The sequence below is a fragment of the Corvus moneduloides genome, chromosome 5 (assembly GCF_009650955.1).
Source record: "Corvus moneduloides isolate bCorMon1 chromosome 5, bCorMon1.pri, whole genome shotgun sequence".
In the NCBI taxonomy this organism is placed as follows: Eukaryota; Metazoa; Chordata; class Aves; order Passeriformes; family Corvidae; genus Corvus; species Corvus moneduloides.
Window position 1 is genome coordinate 74348673 of NC_045480.1, and position 19766 is coordinate 74368438.

The window sequence follows — 19766 nt, forward strand, 5'->3', positions numbered from 1 at the left end:
CTGTCCAGCCTCAGGTCTGTGCAGCAGGTGCAGACAGGGCAGGTTTGGGGCCTGCAGTATTCCCAGCCTCATAATTCTTTGTCACTGTTTGTCTCCTTGCAGAGGAAAAGTGTCCCTGCTTGGCTGTTTGTTCCTTGCAAGCAGCAGAGCCCAGCCCCGAGATTCCTCAGCGTTTGTGACCCGCAGTCACTGTCACCACGGCTCCCTTTGCCACTCCCCTGCTGAAGGGCAGGAGCTGCACAGAGCCAGGGGCATTCAGCTGCAGGATCCAGGAGGATGCAGCTCCTCTTTTCAAGGAGGTAAGAGGTGTGGGTGCAGGAGCTGGAGGGAGTGTTTCCCAGGCAGTAATTGAGGTAGCCTGTTTTGGGTGGAAATGGCGCTTTTTAATGCGTTTGTATTCAAAGGCAGCAGCAGGACTGGTGCTGGGTCTCCCTGGGCAGGTGTAGCAATGCGTAGGAGTAACTTTGTCTGGGTGTTGTCTGAAGTATAACGTCTTAAAACTGTTCAAGTTTCTATTGGTCTGCTGGAAATTTCATGTTCTTGTGTACATGGGAACTCTGGCCCTGCTTGTGGAGATGTCAACAAAAGGACTTAGGATGCTCTGCATACACAATGAAAATAAACATTACCATTGGATAAACTGCTGTTACATTGTAGATCTGCAGAAGTGCTGAGCCTCAAAGAGTGGTTTGAGGGTTTGTAAAAGCAGAACAGGGAATAGACGAGTGGGCTTCAATAGGCTGTGGACCATCCCCTGTTATTTACAGAACACTTAATCCAATAGTGAACCAAAGCCTGTGGCAATGATTCTAAACAAGAGTTGTACCTTTTTTTCTTGAGGTCACTGGGAAGCGTGGGACAAGAACTGAACGATAACTTCTTGTCAGCCTGGCAGAGAACCAGCAAATTCTGCTGGAAGAATATCCAGGAGTACCTGTGAGATGATGACCTACAGTTTTAAAGTGAATCTGAACAGTAAAACACATTATTTTGAAGGAAAACCTCGGGTGGAACACGTGAGAAAGATTATTGCATGAGAGATTTCTTGAAAGCTAGGAATGGTGTTGGGGTTTTTTATGTGAGCAAGGCATCTGAAAACACTCCATGGAAGGCTAGAGAGGTTAGTGAGGAGCTGAGGACATGCTTGGGATCGCTGCTGCCTCGCATGCTGTTCCTGCACTTGTAGCCAGTTGTCCCAGGATGGTTTGGCTGAAGTTAAAATTGCCACTTTATCCTTTATCTTTATCAACAGTCTTCAGTTCAAAGGGAGGATTTTCCCGTATTCTTGGCTTTTTAAGAGCTTTACTTTTGCCCAAGAAAGAGCATCGTTGTCTTGCTGTTGTGTTGATTCCATTTTCAAGGAGAGGCTGGAGCCTGGATTTCTATCTCTTACGTGGCCTTGTTGCTAAAGAAAAGTGCTAAAGGTGACTGCAAAGGCACGTCCGGGTGCTCTGGAAGTCAGGAATGGTTGTGACTTTATGTCCTGGTTTTGGCTGGGACACTGAGCAGGTGTACCCTACTGGTTCTTCCTGATCTCCTTTGGCTCTCCTGCTTGAAATAAAAGTGTCGTTCCCCTCCGTCCCTTCCATAATTCCAGGGTCAGTATTGATTCTGTTATGGCTGGCTAATGAGCAGAGGGCTGGCAGAGGAAATGCTGCCTGGAGTGTGGTTGCACAGCATGTGTGAGCAAACTTTCACATGAGCTTCCAGCAGCTCCTGGTCTGCGAGGCAAACAGAGGCTTATTTCAAAAGCTCTTTAATGGAGAAGGTTAAGTATTTTGGAGGCTTCTACCTAATTCAGTTAAAGCTTTTCGTATCACTGATGACAGATATAATGGCAGTAGTGCTCCCCCCTCAGCCCCCGTGCCAAGGGCTCAATCTCGCATCGAGGCTTCAACTTTGCTCTGAGCCCTCAGCCGCCTGCTCACCTCCCACTGCGCCTCTGAGGGCGGAGCTGATGCACTTCCCAAAAGTCTCTGGCAAGGGCAGTTCAAGCAGTGCTTATGCAGGTTTTAGCTTTAGGCTTTTGTTTTGAGCTTTGCCCCGACAATTCTGTGCTTTGCATTCAGACTCTATTGTATTTAATTTGTGTTTCCCCCTGCTTTTTTATTCTTGCCCTTTCCCCGCTGTTTCTCCGCTCTGTGCATCTTCAGACTTTTAGCTGTGTGCTTCTCTGGCCTCTTGATGAAAAGAAATTGATAAATATGAGGACTAGAGACTTTTGGGGTGGGGGGTGAGGGGCTTGCTGTAAGGAGCCAAAATAAGAGTTACTTTGTCGATGTGGTTGGTGAGCAGGAGTGCCTGTGGACCGAGAGCACAGGTGCTGCCTAGTTCTGCTATTGCCACAACTCATGTACACCCCTGTTTGAAGCTGCGAGTCCAGGCATAAACTGATTAAAAAAAAAAAAAAAGTTATAGGAGTAACTGTTAATAGCCGCGTAGAATCCCAGCACGGGGCCTGGGGAGGGCCAGGGGCGTGGGCGGGGCGGGCCGGCGTCTCTGAAAGGAGGGGGCGGGATCGGGGTGGTGGCGACGGGACAGCGGCGGAAGGCGGGGCTGGCTGGGCCCGTGTCTGTCATAGGGGTGGGCGGGAGGGGCGGGGCCGGAGGAGTGACAGCGGTGCCGGGCGGGGCCGGGCGGGGCCGGAGGAGTGACAGCGGTGCCGGGCGGGGCCGGGCGGGGCCGGAGGAGTGACAGCGGTGCCGGGCGGGGCCGGGCGGGGCCGGAGGAGTGACAGCGGTCCGGGCGGGGCCGGGCGGGGCCGGAGGAGTGACAGCGGTCCGGGCGGGGCCGGAGGAGTGACAGCGGTGCCGGGCGGGGCCGGGCGGGGCCGGAGGAGTGACAGCGGTGCCGGGCGGGGCCGGGCGGGGCCGGAGGAGTGACAGCGGTCCGGGCGGGGCCGGGCGGGGCCGGAGGAGTGACAGCGGTGCCGGGCGGGGCCGGGCGGGGCCGGAGGAGTGACAGCGGTGCCGGGCGGGGCCGGGCGGGGCCGGGCGGGGCCGGAGGAGTGACAGCGGTCCGGGCGGGGCCGGGCGGGGCCGGAGGAGTGACAGCGGTCCGGGCGGGCCCGGGCGGGGCCGGAGGAGTGACAGCGGTCCGGGCGGGGCCGGAGGAGTGACAGCGGTGCCGGGCGGGGCCGGGCGGGGCCGGAGGAGTGACCGCGGTGCCGGGCGGGGCCGGGCGGGGCCGGAGGAGTGACAGCGGTGCCGGGCGGGGCCGGGCGGGGCCGAAGGAGTGACAGCGGTCCGGGCGGGGCCGGGCGGGGCCGGAGGAGTGACAGCGGTCCGGGCGGGGCCGGAGGAGTGACAGCGGTGCCGGGCGGGGCCGGGCGGGGCCGAAGGAGTGACAGCGGTCCGGGCGGGGCCGGAGGAGTGACAGCGGTCCGGGCGGGGCGGGGCGGGGCTCGCTGGGCGGGCGCGCTCACGGGCAGCCCCGGGGGGCCCTTCCCGCGCACGGAGCGCGCCCCGGCCCCGCCCCGCCCCGCCCCGCCCCGCCCCGCCCGCCGCTCCCGGCCGTGCCCGCCACGCGCTCCCCTGGGGGGCGGGGCCTGGCGCCGCTGTCCAATCAGCGATGCGAGCGGCGCGCGGGAGCGGCCAATGGCGGGGCAGGGCGGCCGGCTTGAGCGGCGGCACCGGAAGGCGCGCGTCCCTTCCGGGTCGCGTGAGGGGCTGAGGGGCCGCGCTCCGGCTGGTTTTGGGTGGAAATGGCGCTTTTTAATGCGTTTGTGTTCAAAGCCAGCCGCTGGACTGGCGCTGAGCGCGGGACGTGCGCGGGAGCAAGGTAAGCGCGGGGAAGCTGTAGCAGTAGTCGTGAGCTGTCGGTGGCTGGGCCTGGTGGCGGCTGGGTCTCCCTGGGCGGGTGTAGCAATGCGTAGGAGTAACTTTGTCCGGGTGTTGTCTGAAGAATAGCGTATTAAAGCTCTTCAAGTTTCTATCGGTCTACTGGAAATTTGATGTTCTTGCGTACATGGGAACTCTGGCCCTGCTTGTGGAGATGTAAAATAAGCCCTTAGAGTGCTGTGGATACATAGCAGAAAACGGACATTACTAGAAGTTATTTTTGGAGAGACTGCTGTTGTATTATAGATTTGCAGAAGTGCTGAGCCTCAAAGAGTGGTTTGAGGGTTTGTAAAAGCAGAACAGGGAGTAGACAAATCAGCTCTAATAGGCTGAGGAGTGTCTCCTTGTATTTATAGAACCCTTGACCCAACAGTGGACACAAAACCTGTGTAAAACCATTCTCAGTAAGAGTTGTACCTTTTTTTCTTGAGGTCACTGGGAAGCGTGGGACAAGAACTGAACAATAACTGCTTGCGGGCCCTGGCAAGGAGAGGAGCAGCAAATTCTGCTGGAAGACTTTCTGTGAGTACCTGTGAGATGATAATCTTAACAGCTTCAAAATGAATCTGAACAGTAAAACACATTATTTTGAAGGAAAACCTCGGGAGGTACACATGAGAAAGATGATTGCATGAGAGATTTCTTGAAAGCTAGGAATGGTCTTGGGGTTTTTTATGTGAGCAAGGCATCTGAAAACACTCCATGGAAGGCTAGAGAGGTTAGTGAGGAGCTGAGGACATGCTTGGGATCGCTGCTGCCTCGCATGCTGTTCCTGCACTTGCAGCCAGTTGTCCCAGGATGGTTTGGCTGAAGTTAAAATTGCCACTTTATCCTTTATCTTTATCAACAGTCTTCAGTTCAAAGGGAGGATTTTCCCGTATTCTTGGCTTTTTAAGAGCTTTACTTTTGCCCAAGAAAGAGCATCGTGGTCTTGTTGTTGTCTTGGTTCCTTTTTCAAGGAGAGGCTGGAGCCTGGATTTCTATCTCTTACGTGGCCTTGTTGCTAAAGAAGAGTGCTAAAGGTGACTGCAAAGGCACATCCGGGTGCTCCGGAAGTCAGGAATGGTTGTGACTTTATGTCCTGGTTTTGGCTGGGACACTGAGCGGGTGTACCCTACTGGTTCTTCCTGATCTCCTTTGGCTCTCCTGCTTGAAATAAAAGTGTCGTTCCCCTCCGTCCCTTCCATAATTCCAGGGTTAGTATTGATTCTGTTATGGCTGGCTAATGAGCAGAGGGCTGGCAGAGGAAATGCTGCCTGGAGTGTGGTTGCACAGCATGTGTGAGCAAACTTTCACATGAGCTTCAAACGAGTCATGGTTTCTGCTGCCCGGTGACTGTCCTGGGAGCTGTTCTGCTTGAAATCTTTAGGGAGAAATGCAACACAAAAGGTTAAATCTGTGCCTGAACTGAGAGAGGCTGGGACTGTGCTGTGATGGTTTAGCCTTGAAAATGGAAGCACCCTTTGGCTTATTCCACATATTGAGCATAATGTTAGAGAACAGGTAAAATAGCCATTGGCAGTTGTAGCCCGTGACTCTCTCAGTTCCCTGTCTGGCCAGACTTTTCTGAGCTCCTGGGAAAGGAGCTGCAATTTCCTCTTTGTCCAGCCGGGGTCGCCTCTGCGTTAGGCAGAGCCATTCCCGCCGTGTGGGGAGCTCTTCGTGCGTGCGGGTGTTTCTGCGTGTACAGAAGGGCAGCACGATTCAATTTTTGTAGCCTAAAAAGGTCTTTTTCTAGAACTTGTACTAATTCAAAAGGTTTTTGTGGTAATTTTTTCCCGTTTATTTCTCTTCTCTACTGCTCTGAGGCATGCCTGTGATCTGTGGAGTTCCCTGCTCTTGGGCTGCGTGTCTTTTTAGTGCTGTCACGGAGATTGTCCAAACAGGCAGTGGGAACCAACCTGGCTGTGCTAAGCAGAGCTTGGACTTGGAAAGTTCTAGTAAGATTTTAGTGCTCTGCCTTGCAAGGTATGTGTGGGGTTCTAAGAATTGAAGGTTGATAAAGTATGAGCTAGGCCATAAATTAAAATCAAACGTAAAGTGCGAGTGCCCCATCGCAATCAAGATGGCCGGTCTCAGTTCCCAGGCTTCCTGCAGTGATGCTGTTTCTAGGCCCCCAAAGCAGCCTCCAGTTAAGTATCAAAAGTTTTTGGAACAGTGAGTGTTATTACAAGCATTTCAATACATACCTAGATATAATAAAGTGCATTGAGTGTGTGATTCCAGCCTCAACTCTGATTCTCCCGCAGTTTGCTGGTTTACAGGAGATCCCATAATGTTTTCTTACTACACTTCAATGTGGAAAGCAATTTCAGCTGGTTCAGAAGTTACTGTTGGCTGTTGTCAAAAAGACACATAGAAGATGTTTTTTTTTTTCTCTGTTGTGTACCTACTGAGCCAACAGAGAGCGGGTATTCCCCGCAGAACTGTGGGGCGTTTGATCTGGACAGTGCCCTCTGTATCAGCAGCAGGGCCGCAGGCAGTTCCGTACAGCTTTGGAGCCTGGTGGCTGCAGAGGAGCCTGGGTGGCTGGAGCGGTGCCGGCATGGCGAGGTCCTGGCTGTGCTCTGTGAGCCACCTGCGTGGTTGCTGCGCTTCTCTGGACAGTCGGGGCATCTGGAACCTGCTTCTCTCTGGGAGATGGAGGCAGTGCGAGCTGTGGGCTTAACTGCTGCAGAGCTGGATGTCAGGGTTACTCCAGAAAGGTCAGAGGAAACAAATCTAAAAGCCTTCTAGAAGCTGAGTAGGTGTAATGTTGACAAAGCTTTTTGTAATCCTTATATTGTTGTAACATTATCCACAGCCAGGCTCAGCCCCTTATTGGAAGGCTAGCAGCACTGTTTGTGCCTGTCACGGGGATGGGGATATTCCATCTAGCTCTGGTGAGCAGTGTCAGTGCTCTCACCTGCTGTTGCCTGTGGGAGCTCTGCTGCTATGGCTGGACCCTTAGCAATCATCCTCTGCCAGAAGATGAATTTTTGTGTCTTTTCTGGATGTACAGCCAGCCTATCCTTTTGTAAGAAGCTTAACCCCCAACAACACTAGCTGGGGTTGCTATTTCTTCCCCTTTTCTTATGGGCTTTTGCAGACCACCCATACAGCAGGCTGGTCTGGGAGGTTCATTCTCTAAAGTGAGCCTGTTGTGACAGAAGCATTGCATATACTTGCTTATTAACCAGTTCTGTTCCAAACTTGATCTGGAAAAGTGTATGTGAGAAATGATCTGTAGGAGGTTGAATTCACCTGAAAGCCACTACAAGTCTCATGACCAGAAGAACTCGGCAGGCAGACAGGTCCTGACTTCTTTACACAGGTGTATGTTTACCCTGTCTAGCCCTAACCTCTACTCTGGTATGCATTAAATATTACTTGTTTATTCAAGGTGATAAAGGGCCTGTGGATATTAGGACTGGTATTGACAAAAGCCTTAGGAAATTATGCAATACTCGGGAACTCCTTTTTTATGTTCCAAAACAAGTCTCTCAGTGACTGTGCTGATCTTTTGGGAGGGGCTTGGTGTGATGGGCCAGAGAGGAAGTCTCCAGCCCCACTGATGTGTCTGAGGACCCTGTAAGCTTGGACGTGGCTTCCATGGTGATTGGAGCAAGTTCTAGCTGCATTTCTATGGGTAGTAGTGCAGCCATCAAAAGTGTTTAGGTGCTTCAAATAATTAGGTGGCGTCTGTTGGTGGAAATTAGGGAACTTAGTAAGTTGAGGATTCATCCTTTCTCTGGTATTCCACTGATTGGGGGTGGGGAGGGGAGGGGGGAGAGGTTTCCACTAATAAAACCAAAGCATATAAAAATCCCCAAGTCCTGGTGTTGGTGTTCTCAGTTGTGTGAGAGCTACAACCAGATCATCAGATGAAATCCATGCCTGGGAGAGTGGAACTTGTTGATTTTTTTCTGCCCCTGAGTACTGGCTGTGAAGGCAGTTGGATGATCATTTTGGATTTCAAATGTGTGTTCCTGAAGCTGGGTAAGAGCACTGGTAGCACTCGTTCCCCTAAAGCGGGTGGCTCGGGAAAGCTTTCCAGAGGACCCGTTTCACGTGTGGAAAATCACTGAAGCTGAAGATGGTGTTGCATCTTACCAACAGTGTCCTCCTGACATGATTTCTTTCCCGTTTACTGTTTCCCAATATCCCCAAAGGGTTCCCAGTCAAGAAAAAGAGGGTATTATAAAAATCCTTATTTCTTTTAAATGAAGCCACCTTTGTCTGTTTAATAAATTGCTATGGAAATTGCGTGAGTCATGCAGGGAATCATAACTAATTTCAAACACTTCTGCCCTTGCAATGCAAAATACCTATCAGATGCCATGTCACTGGACAGTGCAGTGTGAAAGAGACTGCCCTTCTTCCAGATGTCAGTTTGCAGTTTCATCTCTTGAAGGCTTAGTGTGCATTTCTTCTCAGTGGAATGGGGGATAGGTAGGTGTGGAAATTGTGTTACTTGTTGAGACTGCTTGTGGAGGTGACAAGCAGAACTTTTTATTTCCAGAAACCATATGTGAGATGCTCTGCTGCTCACACGCGTCGTGCTGCATGTTTGAGAGGTGTGATGGAGCACAAAAGCACTTGGAATGCTCAGAAATGGGGCCACTGGATTTGGAGTCCTGAAATGAGCTGTGGGTGTCCCTTTATGGTGCACACTGATTTCTGTTATTTCACTTACAGGATCATGAAGCGGAAAAGGGAAAAGCAGCAGGAACAGGATAAGGAAGCAAGCAGAGAATGTTATTTCAAATGGTAGGAGAGGCTAAAGCAGGTCTGAAGTTTCGTGTAGCTTTTGTGTTTATCAGCTGTTACTTACAAAGGATCAATTAATATAATTATTGCTTCCCTCCCTCTCCGAGGTCCATCTCTTTAAGTCATAGCTGTGGTAGCATAGACAGATTATTCCCATTAGGTAGTAGTGCATGAACTGTAGATGGTTTTAAATGCCTAAAAATGGCATGATTTCCTGTAGTGCACATTCCCCACAACCAGGCTGCTGACTGTGACTCCATGTAGAAAAGCATATGGACAAGAAAGAGCAATGTGGAGCGTCCTTTACTTCATTCTTTGCTGTAATTTATCGAAGTGAAGCACAGGTTAGGAGAGGTGAGTGTATTTCATGGAGCACATGAGTTGTATCATTTCAGTGACAGAACAGCTGTAAATAATGGCCAGTTACTTGTGCTGTACGGGAAAATAAAAGCTAAATGTCTTTCCTATCCAGAGGAACTCTGGTTTTTAGTCTTTTTAAGACTGAAAACAGAGTCTTCAGACTGTGGTGGGACTCATACTCTTTTAAAGCTGGCTTTCTCGGTCTCTGACATTGCCCAGCTCACAAATTTCCTTCCCTATCCTGAATTTGCTTTCTGCAGTAGCCTTTTGCGAATTAAGTATTCAAAAACGATTGTCATGTTTAAGGTCAGAAAATATCAGTTAAAAACCTCTTAATGCAGATCATGAATAGACAGGTCTCCCTTCAGGCTGAGTGTTTGTGTTGGGGGCTGTCATTCCATGGGCTGCTCGAACAAGGCAGAGAACACATCCCTGCTGGCTGTTCACCATGTCTGGGGGTGTTGGGGTGCTTGGGAGGGAGGTGCTGTCATGCTCCTGCAGAAGGCAGCAGCTGCTGGGACACCTTTAAGCTCAATGGAGCCACAGCCCCATCTGTGTGTGTGTGCTGCTGAGCTACAGTCTGGCTTGAGACAGCACCCTATCATGAAACTAAAGCTCTCCAGTCAGAGGAAGGCTCCTGGGCTCAGTTCTGACCTCAGTCCTCCTCTGCTGCTGTCAGCTGGATTTTCCCTCTGTGGAACCGGGAGCAGGACTGGAGCTGTAGTTGCCTCATGTTCTCAGCGGTAGCCTGTCACAGGTGTAGCTGTGAGCCCAGTGACTGCTACAGGAGCTAAAACCACTTTCACACAAGATTCCACTGGGAAGCTGGTACTCTGGAGGTAGTTCTTTACTGCTGCTGGGCACCCATGAAGTGCCCCTTCCTGAATGCCTTTGTGAAGCACCTTGTCAATTGTCAAGAAGTGGCTGTCACTGCTAACAGGACTTAATGACATTTCAGATTCTGTGTTCACGTACAGCTGAATTTTGGCGCTGCAGAAGTTGGTTGAGAAACAGTTGTTTCAGTGGGGTTTGGGTTATGCTTGTGAGCATCAGGTGAATTAAAAAGAATTGGTTGATGTAGTTAATGCCGGTGGTGTGAGGGGGGTGCTGTTGCTGTGGGGCCTCTGGACATGGCCTTGGCAGTGTCCAGAAATGCCCTAGTGTGTTCTCTCCAGTTGGAGTTGGCCGAGGCAGACAAAAGTAGTTTTGATCACTTCCCTGAACTTGGGAAATAGAAGCCAAGTCTAAAAATCATAGAATGAAATCATGGAATAGGTGGGGCTGGAGGGTACCTTTATAAGTCATGAGTCCCACCCCCCTGCCATAAGCAGGGACACCTTTCTTGCAGTCTTTCTTAATTCTTCTTCTTTCCTGTGTATGATTACGAGAGAGAAATCCTCGTGTTTGAGGTGAGAGTTGTTCAAATGCAAACTTGGTTTGCAAGAATGATTAATTGCATCTCCTTGCAGCACTAAATGTGCTTCTGGACTTGGACCTGAACTATGTGCAGGTTTGGTTGATAAAAGAGAATTTGGTGGCCATAAAGTACATCTTGTCTTTCCAAGAGAAGTCAGAGGGGTTACACTGGTTTTCTGGGGTAACTCAGTGGAATTGAGCTCAATTCCCGAGGACTTTAGAGTGCATGGAAGGTGGGGCCACATTTGGGGTATAAGAGGACATAAAGCAAACCCCAGAAAGTCTGGACCTTCAACAGCATTAGAAAAATGAATTTTGACAGCCTAGTAGGTGACACATTATATTAGAGACCACAAATGGAACTGAGCAAGCGACCTCAGATGTTGCAAGAAGAAATTGCGCCCTGTACGATTTCACTCGAGCGTGGCAGCTGCCGGGCGCTTGCTCTGCGGCAGAGGCCTTTCCCTCAGGGACAGTCCGGCAACCTCACACCAACAGGTGCACCTCTGCAGCTCCCGTTCTGGCAGCGCACAGAACAAAGGAAGTGCTTTACCAGGTGCACTTCACACCTGTGCTGGCAGTCAAAAATGTGCTCAAGGTTTACATGGGAGCAGTGGGAGAGTGGCAGGTCAAGAGCTGGGCTCCAGCCAGGAGGCTCTGGGAACTGTGTGGGGTCGGCTCCCGATCTTCTCCGTCTGCCCCTGCCAGCCCATGGGGCACAGGTGTCTGGAGACTGCAGAGAGGCTGCTGTAGCCCACTGTGAGTCTGAAATGGGACAGTTGATACACAGGGCACAGGGACAGGGATGGACCGGGTCAAGCCCGTGCTGCTGGGATGATGCACAATGCACACAAAGTACTCGCCCCGTTTGGAAATGTTTGCTTTAACAAGCTGATCTGCCAAGGTGGAGAGCAGAACACAGGGAACCTGGTTGGAATGCACAGGTGTCGATGGACATTTCCTAATCATCCTTTCAGGCAGTTCCTGGAAACTTGTGTTTGTGTGCTATTTTGTGAAAGAATAGGTAGCATCCATACCTAGAGGGTGAGTAATTGTCAGCTGCTATGTGATTATTGCATGTGGAAAGCAAACCAGGTGGGAGATGAAGCGCTGGCACTCCTAAAAGATATCCAGTAGCTCTGAAGTAAACCAGAAGCCTGAGCTGATAATCACTGTGTCGCTTATCACGTAGGAATGCATTTGTTCCATTCCCCACAAATTAGTCCTCATGATGATGAACATTTTCACACTTGTGATAGTTTCTTCTAATAAACAGTGTTATGTGTAGCTGACCAAAGCAGAGCAGCATTAATAAAGTGTTTGCAATACTCTATGCAGTTAAGCAGAGAAACAAAGCAGGAAAAAAAAAGGAAAAGGTATCTTTCAGAAATAGTAATTTCCTTCTGAAGTCGGCAGAGATGCTGCAGTGCAAACCTAGCAGAGACACGTGAGTAGGCACAGTGCTGTGAACTGGAGGTCTGTGCTGGTGTTGGGGGGGTCTGCACACCTGAAGGAGTGGCTGGAGGGTTTCTGCATCAGTGTATAATCATTTTGTGGGGTTCTTTTCAGCCCTTTCTTGTATTTTTATAATTTTTGAGCTCTCAGATGAGCTGATGTGCTCAAAGTACTGTGGTTGACTCTTTTTTCCCCTGTGTGTGAAGTCTGCATAACACCCGTCTCAAAGTGTGTGTCCAAACACTTGGCTTTTATTGATGGCAAAAGGTTTCTAACCCGTTCCTTCTGCTTCACTTTGAGCAGAACAATGCTGTTGAATCAGTTTGCATTTTGGTTGGTGGGGAGATTTCTGATTCTTGCTAGAGGAACTTGGTGTAGCTTGTGCATGTCTTGGCTAAATTGTAATACTGTGAGTTATTGATCAGACTAATCACTAAAACAAGTGAAAAAGCAAATTTGAGATCGAAATGGTCTTTGTCACACTAGTCTGCTGCAGCTAAAATGGGGTAAAGCAAGGGAAGTTCTGGTTTCTGGAGAGATTTCTGTGTATGTCCAGCCTTTATGCTTTCACTGTTGGATTTAACCCCAAAACCCTCCCAGTTGTAGGTGCCGGTAGAAAGACCAAGCTGAATAGCAGGTTGGCTAAACTGACCTTTTCATGAGGATTTCAATTGTTTAGGAACCTTACCTGTCTCTTGTTCTTTCCTGCCTGCTTTTTCTCTGGTCTTTGACTCTTGTAAATATGTAAATATTTCTTTAACTGCTGAAGCCAGGAGCATCCATCGTGCCTGCTCTGCTGCTTTGCCAGCCTCCTTGTGCTAAGTCAGCACCCTGGAACGTGCTGAGGGTGCTGTTCCTGGCAAGCCAGCTCAGAGTTCCTGACTGGGTGTCCGATGCAGATGCAGCAATCCCAGCATTCAAAATAAGGACCAGTTCTCTTGAATCACTTAGTGGGAAGTTAAACACTGCTTGGAAGTGTGGCCTGGGTGAGTTGGGACCTCCTAGTCCTCACCTGCCTGATTTGCACCGTTTGCACAGAAAGGGCTTCCGTAGGTAGAGGAGAATGAGCGCGAGTGCCTCTGACGAATTTATCCAACTGTTGGATCCAATAATTTGGGGTTGTCTGCCCAAAGTCAGCTCAAGGAAATGCTCAGGCGATCTGTTACCTGCTCTGTGGGACTTGGTGGAGTATTGGACAGCTGTTGTCAGCAAGAGCTGATCAGGAGATGGCTCTGAAGTAGCTGAGAGGGGCATGTGGCAGAGGGGGATTTTTCCAAGAGCTATTCAGCATCCCCACCACCCTATGCAGAGCACACTGGCAGGGATGGGCACGTGCACTTCAAGCACACCATGCACCATTTCAGAGCGCTGTAGGGCAAATCACCTCTCCTAAAGCCTTTCCAGCATGGAGAAAGCTCTGTGTTCCATCAGCTATGAGGCCTTACCCCGTTTTGTTTTGCTGTCGTATATCTTGTCTCAAGTGCCCAAGGCTGACCCACGGGATGCGTTTCCAGCGTTTGATTTCCAGCTTAGCTGAGGTGTCAGAATGACACAGGCTGAGTTTGCACTCAGGAGATGTTCTACAGCCCTTGCTTGCTCTCCCAGAAGAGCTGCCCCTAAAGAACGCTCCTCTCTTACAGTGACAGTTTGCAAACTTTAGTGTTATTCTAATGATTATAATAATAAACAATATGGGAAGGACTGCTTTGGATTTATGGCTGCACGTTGTGTTTTGGCAAAATAAAAGGAACTAGGTGCTGCTTTCTAACCAAGAGCTATTGCATAGGCCTTGCTGTTAGCAGCAGAAGTCAAGTACAATATAAGAATTAAGCTATTATAAAATAAACCTTATAACTCAGGGTAGGTTTGCTGAGACTGGTCTATGTAAAAGACGTTTTCTGGCCTCAGAATGACAGACTGCCTTCCATTGTCCAGAACCCAGCTGGAAAAACTATCCCTTCCTTTGATTTAACTCCCAGGGATGTTGTTTTTCTTTTCAGCGTTTTCCCTCAGAATCTATCCATTAAATGCAGAGCAGTGAAGTTTGCTTTTTATGGAAAATATCTATGAACAACGGAGAAGGGATGAAACCTTAGTACAGCAAAAGAGCACTGGACATTCTATAAATAGTAACATTCTCCAAAGTGTGCTGAGTGCCTCTGGTGTCACTAGAGGAAAGCTTTGCACATTGCAGTACAAAATTCAGAGAGAAGTATGTCTCATTGTGAGCACAGACCGATCTCTGCACGGCTGGCTGGCTGTGTGTGCTTACAGATGGCAGGTGAGGGAGCATCCCGCCGCTTTGTATGGAGGGGATGTGCCTTAGGGAAGTTACCCTGTTCTCTGGCTGCCCGTGGCCCTTATCTCCAGGAAAAATCTTGCTGTCCCTTTGAACAAGGCTGATCCAGAGCTTGATATCATGAAGACTTGCTGCTATGTAGTGCTTAAACCTTATAAATGAGGAAGGGACTGGAGTGTAACAAGCGTTCTGCTACAGTTGCTGGTAGTTATTCAAATAGCAAGGGAAAGGACACATCCTAGCTGGACAGCATCCCATCCAGGGTGGGCTCCTGCCCTCCTGGTGGGGCTGGCATTGGGCATTGGAGCGAACCTGGTTCTTGGGCAGGACTGCGCAACACGGGGGACTTGGGTAATGTGTCAGCTGGTGTTGTCGGGTCGCTGCAGTCGATCCAAGTTCAGTTCATGGCATTTCTCCCTTGCCTTCTGTAGGCTTAAGTTGGGTCTTGAAAGAAATTCAACAATTGCATCTTTCCATGTCATTGGCTATTTGTTGCCGTCCCTTTATTTAAGGTGAGTGCTGTCGTCTTTGTTTGCTGTGGTGATGTCATTGACTGATACTCGGACTGATGGCTGTTCCTGAACGCTGATGCTGAGGACGTGAGAAGTGAGCAATATCATGGGCTTTGGAGTTTAGTATGTCGGGAGATATAATCAGGCATATTGATTCTTTCTTTCTTACATTTCCTTTCTCGCTAATTAAGAGCAAGTTTTTGGTTGTGGAATGGTTCTGCGTGTTCCTTAGAACAAGCACTTATTCAGAACCTGAAAACTAAGCAAACTAGAGAGGGAAATAATTGCAACAGGGAACAAAGATTTTCTGTTGGGTGATACTAATACTTTACTTAGTGGATAGGAAATGACAACTGCTCATTAGCTGAGCTAGTCCCACCATGACTCAATTTCCCTTGAGCTAAGCTAGGAAGAAATGCACGTCTGTAGAAGACAGATCAAGAAAACTGCAAGGCATGGGAGGATCCACGCGAAGCACACCTGGTGCTGCTCTGCCTGTGGTGGGTCGTGCTCCATGGGCTACAGTCACACGCAGTTCTGAGGTGGTTGCTGGCACTACCCCCGGGACTTGAGGAACCTACTTATGTAGGAATTCGCTCGCTGTCGTGGACTGTGTGTTGTGTTGGAGACATTACCGCTGTGGTTTTCCCCCCAAGAAAATCTGCCTGGAAGACCTGTCCCAATAGAAGTAACGCTACTCCAGCATGAGGAAGGCTTTCTAGAAATCATTTGTACCCTGAGCTAATTAAAATGAGAGATCTCCACTGCCAAACCACAACTGCTTTCTAGTGTCTGGAATCTTGCTTTAAACTGATGCAAATACATGTGTTCTACATCTGTTCTGGAGAGTTCAGCCCTGACATTCCTTCATCCCATGCAATATCTGTGAAGGAAAAAAAGAGGATTGGATGTGCTTCATACAGATAGGATATTTAGTCAGCTTGGAAGTGCCTCCACCATGGTTTCAGTGCTCAGGGACTGCTCCTGACGGCCTGGGTTCAATTGAAGTTGGTAGCTAGTTGTGACTGACTCTGCTCCCACTTCAGTTAATTATTCCAGGTCTGGCATGGAAAACAAGACGGAGGGGGAATGCATTTGCAAACATGAACAGCAGTGCCACTGCAGCCCCTTCTCCTTTCCTTTGGAATGCACTGCAGTTGGAATGGGCATAGGACTGTCAGTACTTCCATCAGGTACCTGCCCCTAAAGGCTTTTCCCTAGGCTCTGCTCCAGGGGGGTTCCATAACCCCTCTGTGCTCTTTGGTAAGTAGTCCTGCTTTGTTTAGCCACAGGAATGGCTGGACATGGTGAATATCTTAGGGACAGACTCCTGTGTTCGGTGATCAGTAGCAGTGAGATGGTGATTGCACACAAAGCAACTTCTGTTCTCTGTGGAATTTTAACAGTTGTAGGAGTTGGGTTTTTTTGTTTCACTGGCAGCATTTGAGATAAAGTATTGTCTATCATATGATTCTGAACTAGCGTTGACAGAGTTGTCAAAATAAGGTGGGATAAAATAAACTGAATTTTTCCTTTTACTGGACATATAAAATTAGATAGATCTGTTAATATTATTTGTTGAGTCATTGATTTTTCATCCCAGTACCTGATTCCCTTTCCTCTGGCTCTGAACACAGCTAAGACCCAGAAGCTAGAGATGTCAATGGTGGATATTGCCAGAATCAGAGAGTCTCAAGCTGTGCCCCTTCAATTAGATTTGCTTATTCCTTGGCCCTGTGTGCTGTGTTCCCTTCTTTTCTATCCATTGTGCCTGTAAGTCCAGCACACAGTGCAGGTGGAAGCAGAGCACTCCACAAGAACAGTGCAGGGTCAAACAACTAGTGCTGCTGTGGAGCAAGCACCCTGCAGGAGCCCTGCCCATGTGAGTCAGGGCCGAGCTCAGGGCTCCTGTGCTGCAGGAGATGTGTGTCCACTCACCTCTGTGGCTCGAGACCTCGGCAGCAGAACCCAGCAACAGCACCTGAGGTTCCGGGCAGATCGGCCTCTTCTGTTGCATGTCAGAGCTGGCTGCCACGCAGATCAAAACACAGGTCAGGAGTGTAAACCTCAGGGATCAAAATGTGGTCTTGGGAGCAAAGATCTGCTTGTTCCATTTAGCAAATGTTTCTGACATATCGTGCTTAGTGATCGGCTTTTCCCAGGAGGTTTTGTTTTGACATGTCTCAGGCACAGACATTACTGTCACACCAAAATGGTACAGAGTGAATTTATAGCAGCCGCTGTCTGAGATGGGAACTAAATGGGGTAAGAATAGAAAAACAGGCAGTGAGATGACAAATTGTCTTCCACCTCAGATCCTAAATATCAGTGGGTTAAGTAAATCTCAGCAGAAAATGACAGCTTCCCTCTGCTTCACAGCAAGCATCCCAAATGGCCGTGGTTGGGAAGGAATAGGAGGAGGCAGGTGGTGTGCTCTGCCAGGACCCTGCTCTGCCCCAGCAGCGTCCTCTCTCCCCTCCCCCCCGAGAGTGTGCAGCCTCAGAGTTTGGTGGCGAGCACGTGGGCAAACGATGACCGTGTGCCTTTTTAGAAAAACGGATACTTTGGTCAAATATGAAGAGAAGGTCATGGGAAACATTTGCCACCCTTTATTTTTTAATTAAATAACCCCCAAACCCTAGCCCAGGCTTACCTGAGATCCCAAAGATGTATTTGTGATGCTATAAAGCCACAAAGTGGCTTTTAAGGAAAAGATTTTACGGTAACACTCTGATTGAATAAAGCAATTAAATGGTCTGGCTAAGTCTCAAGTGTCTGGAAAGTGTTTCTTGGTCAGTGAGTGCAGAAAAGAGTTTATACCTTCCTTGCAAGTGAACTGGCCTCCGTTCTGTGACCGATGCCTGGCTCTTGGTTTGAGGTTGGATGTCCCTCTGCCTGAGGACTGTGTTGTTAAGGGTGTGCTGTGAGTACTTAGATTTTGTGGTTTTTCTGTGTGCTCAGACAGTTGTCAACCAGGTACACCTAGGTACTGGCAAAATACAAATACGAATGCCTCTGGTGCAAACCCAAAGCCCTCCAAAGAGCTCTAAGTCTGTGCAAAGTGTTTTAGGTGTGATGTGCTGCTGGCTTGTGTAGGTTCTGGTGGGCTGCAGCCCCGAGCACCTGGACACTTTGCCGGTGTAGTACTGTATCGTAGCACAGCTCCTGAACCACAGCTTTGTCATCTGTAAAAGCAAGAGGGAAATGGGATTTTAGAAGGATGCTCCTAATGTTGTCAAGCAAAGTCCTCCAAGAAGGAAAAACTGCCAGAATTGCCATTTGTTTCTGCTTTATTGAACTGCATGTTACGTATACTGTCCTGTCTTTTCTTCTTTGCACTCTTACCTGGACACGTGCTTCAACTTCGGGAATTGAAGTTCTGTGCTCTCCCAGTTGGGACATGCTTACCCTTCCAGTGCTCCCACTGTCTAATCTGAGGTGCTGAAGAAGAGTCCAAGTTGGGCTTTGTATGGGAGGGAGCATTTTTCTATTTTTTTTCTGCTGCTGCCATAGCCCCGGTGGGGTAAGGACCAAAACGTGGCGAGATGCAGTTACTAGCCTGAGCGATGGATTTAGCATGAGCGAATCACCTTTCAGGCATGCCCACTGTTCTTCCTTCTGCTCTGGGATGCTTGTTACACAGTTTGCCCAGCACCAAATTGCAGAGCTGCTTTGCTGGTGTGATCAAGCGGCGGTGGTGTAGGAGCAGTCCATGCAGTAGCGATCCTGAGCTTCCCCAGGCTTCGGGTACCAAACCCTGACGTGCTGTGAGCAGCGTCCCAGGTGTTGTCTGTGTCAGCTTCCGGCAACCACAGGGGATGGTCCACAGCGGGTCTCGCACCCAGCAGAGGCTGGAACCTGGTGTGTACGGGCATGGATCCCTTGGGCCTGCTCCAGGGGAGGGAGTGCTGCTGTGGAAGGAAGGTTGTAAATTGTTCAAAAGAGCAAGTGCTGTATGAGGAAATGGTACCAGTGTGTTGGACTGGATTGTGCATGCAGGACAGGAGACTTATATTTATTAGCTTAAAATAATACTGATTTTATAACATCTCCTAGCGGTCCTTCCTGAGGCTAGGCTAGACTCTGGAAATGCAGAGATGGAGACCAGGAGTGTCCTGAAGCATACGGAGGAAAATGAGCTATAAAGTCACCTGCCCAGAAATTTGCTGTAGGAAAAAGGGAAATTTCAGGGAAGAACTCTTGACCCTGTATGTTTTCGATGTGAATTGGAGCCTTTCTCCAGTGTGGGGTGTGCTAGTTTCCATCAAGGTGTGTACAGGTATGGTGGTGCCAGCCTGGCTTCACAAACCCAGAGACCTCGGCAGGTGAACTAAAACACCAGGCAGAGTCTGAGGAGGGACAATGAAGGAAGTGGGGAGGGAAGGGCTGTGCTAACACAATGTAAGTGCCTAATTCCACATTCTTGGGAGAGTTTTGCTGAAACGTCCACTTTTAAAGAAAATATTTGGGGATCATTATTACAGGAAATAAATTTCACGGTGTTTTTAAGTTGTATCTATAAAAAAGCTAGAAAGGATACTGAGTAGACAGTCCTGGTCTGGTGAGCGGGCCCCACAGCTGTGTTGGCTTCACAAATGTTTTGCATGTGCTGTTCTTAAAGAGCAAAGGAGAACAAAAGGGGGAAAAAGCCCAACACAAAAACCTTCAGTCCCCTCATCTTCCAAACCATGAGAATTTTTCCTGGTTTTTTTGTGTAATAATTGTATCAATTATGGTTTGCATTTTTCCGCTAAGTGTTTGAAATAATTAGCGAAGACTCAAACTCCGAGAAGCGGCTATTGGGAAAATCAGGCATAAAAAGAGCCCAACCATATTTGCGAAATGAAATTGCGATTATGTAAATTGCAGCTACTGGATGTGTAGGCATGGGAGCCCAGGAGAGCGGAACTGGCAAGGTCTCGGTTACGGTGGAGAAAAATTCTCATTTGTGCTGTGAGGCAAGGCCGTGCTCGGCAGTTTGCTTGCGAGCGTGAAATCGCGTCACGGACGTGTCTGCTTGCTACTTCTATTTTGGTGTGCAAGTCAAGTGGCTGAGAGTTTCTATCTTTAATGATTTCCTCTTGTTTGCTCTAGCAAACAGCTGCACCACATTGTCTGACACCAGTTATTTACTGG

At 49.1% G+C, this 19766-nt stretch overlaps 1 protein-coding gene and 1 long non-coding RNA gene across 2 annotated transcripts in view; both read left to right on the forward strand.

The window, feature by feature from the left end:
• The first annotated feature begins 187 nt into the window (after positions 1 to 187).
• On the forward strand, positions 188 to 2396 carry LOC116444839. Its single transcript, XR_004240545.1, has 2 exons — positions 188 to 299; positions 841 to 2396. It is a non-coding gene; the product is annotated as an uncharacterized LOC116444839 (long non-coding RNA).
• A 1233-nt stretch (positions 2397 to 3629) lies between these two features.
• The window catches only part of BMP3 (bone morphogenetic protein 3), an 89452-nt gene continuing 73315 nt past the window's right edge, over positions 3630 to 19766 (forward strand). The window contains exons 1-2 of the mRNA XM_032110539.1: positions 3630 to 3780; positions 4271 to 4361. The gene's annotated coding sequence lies outside the window, so the exon portion shown is untranslated. The remainder of the gene's footprint in view (positions 3781 to 4270; positions 4362 to 19766) is intronic.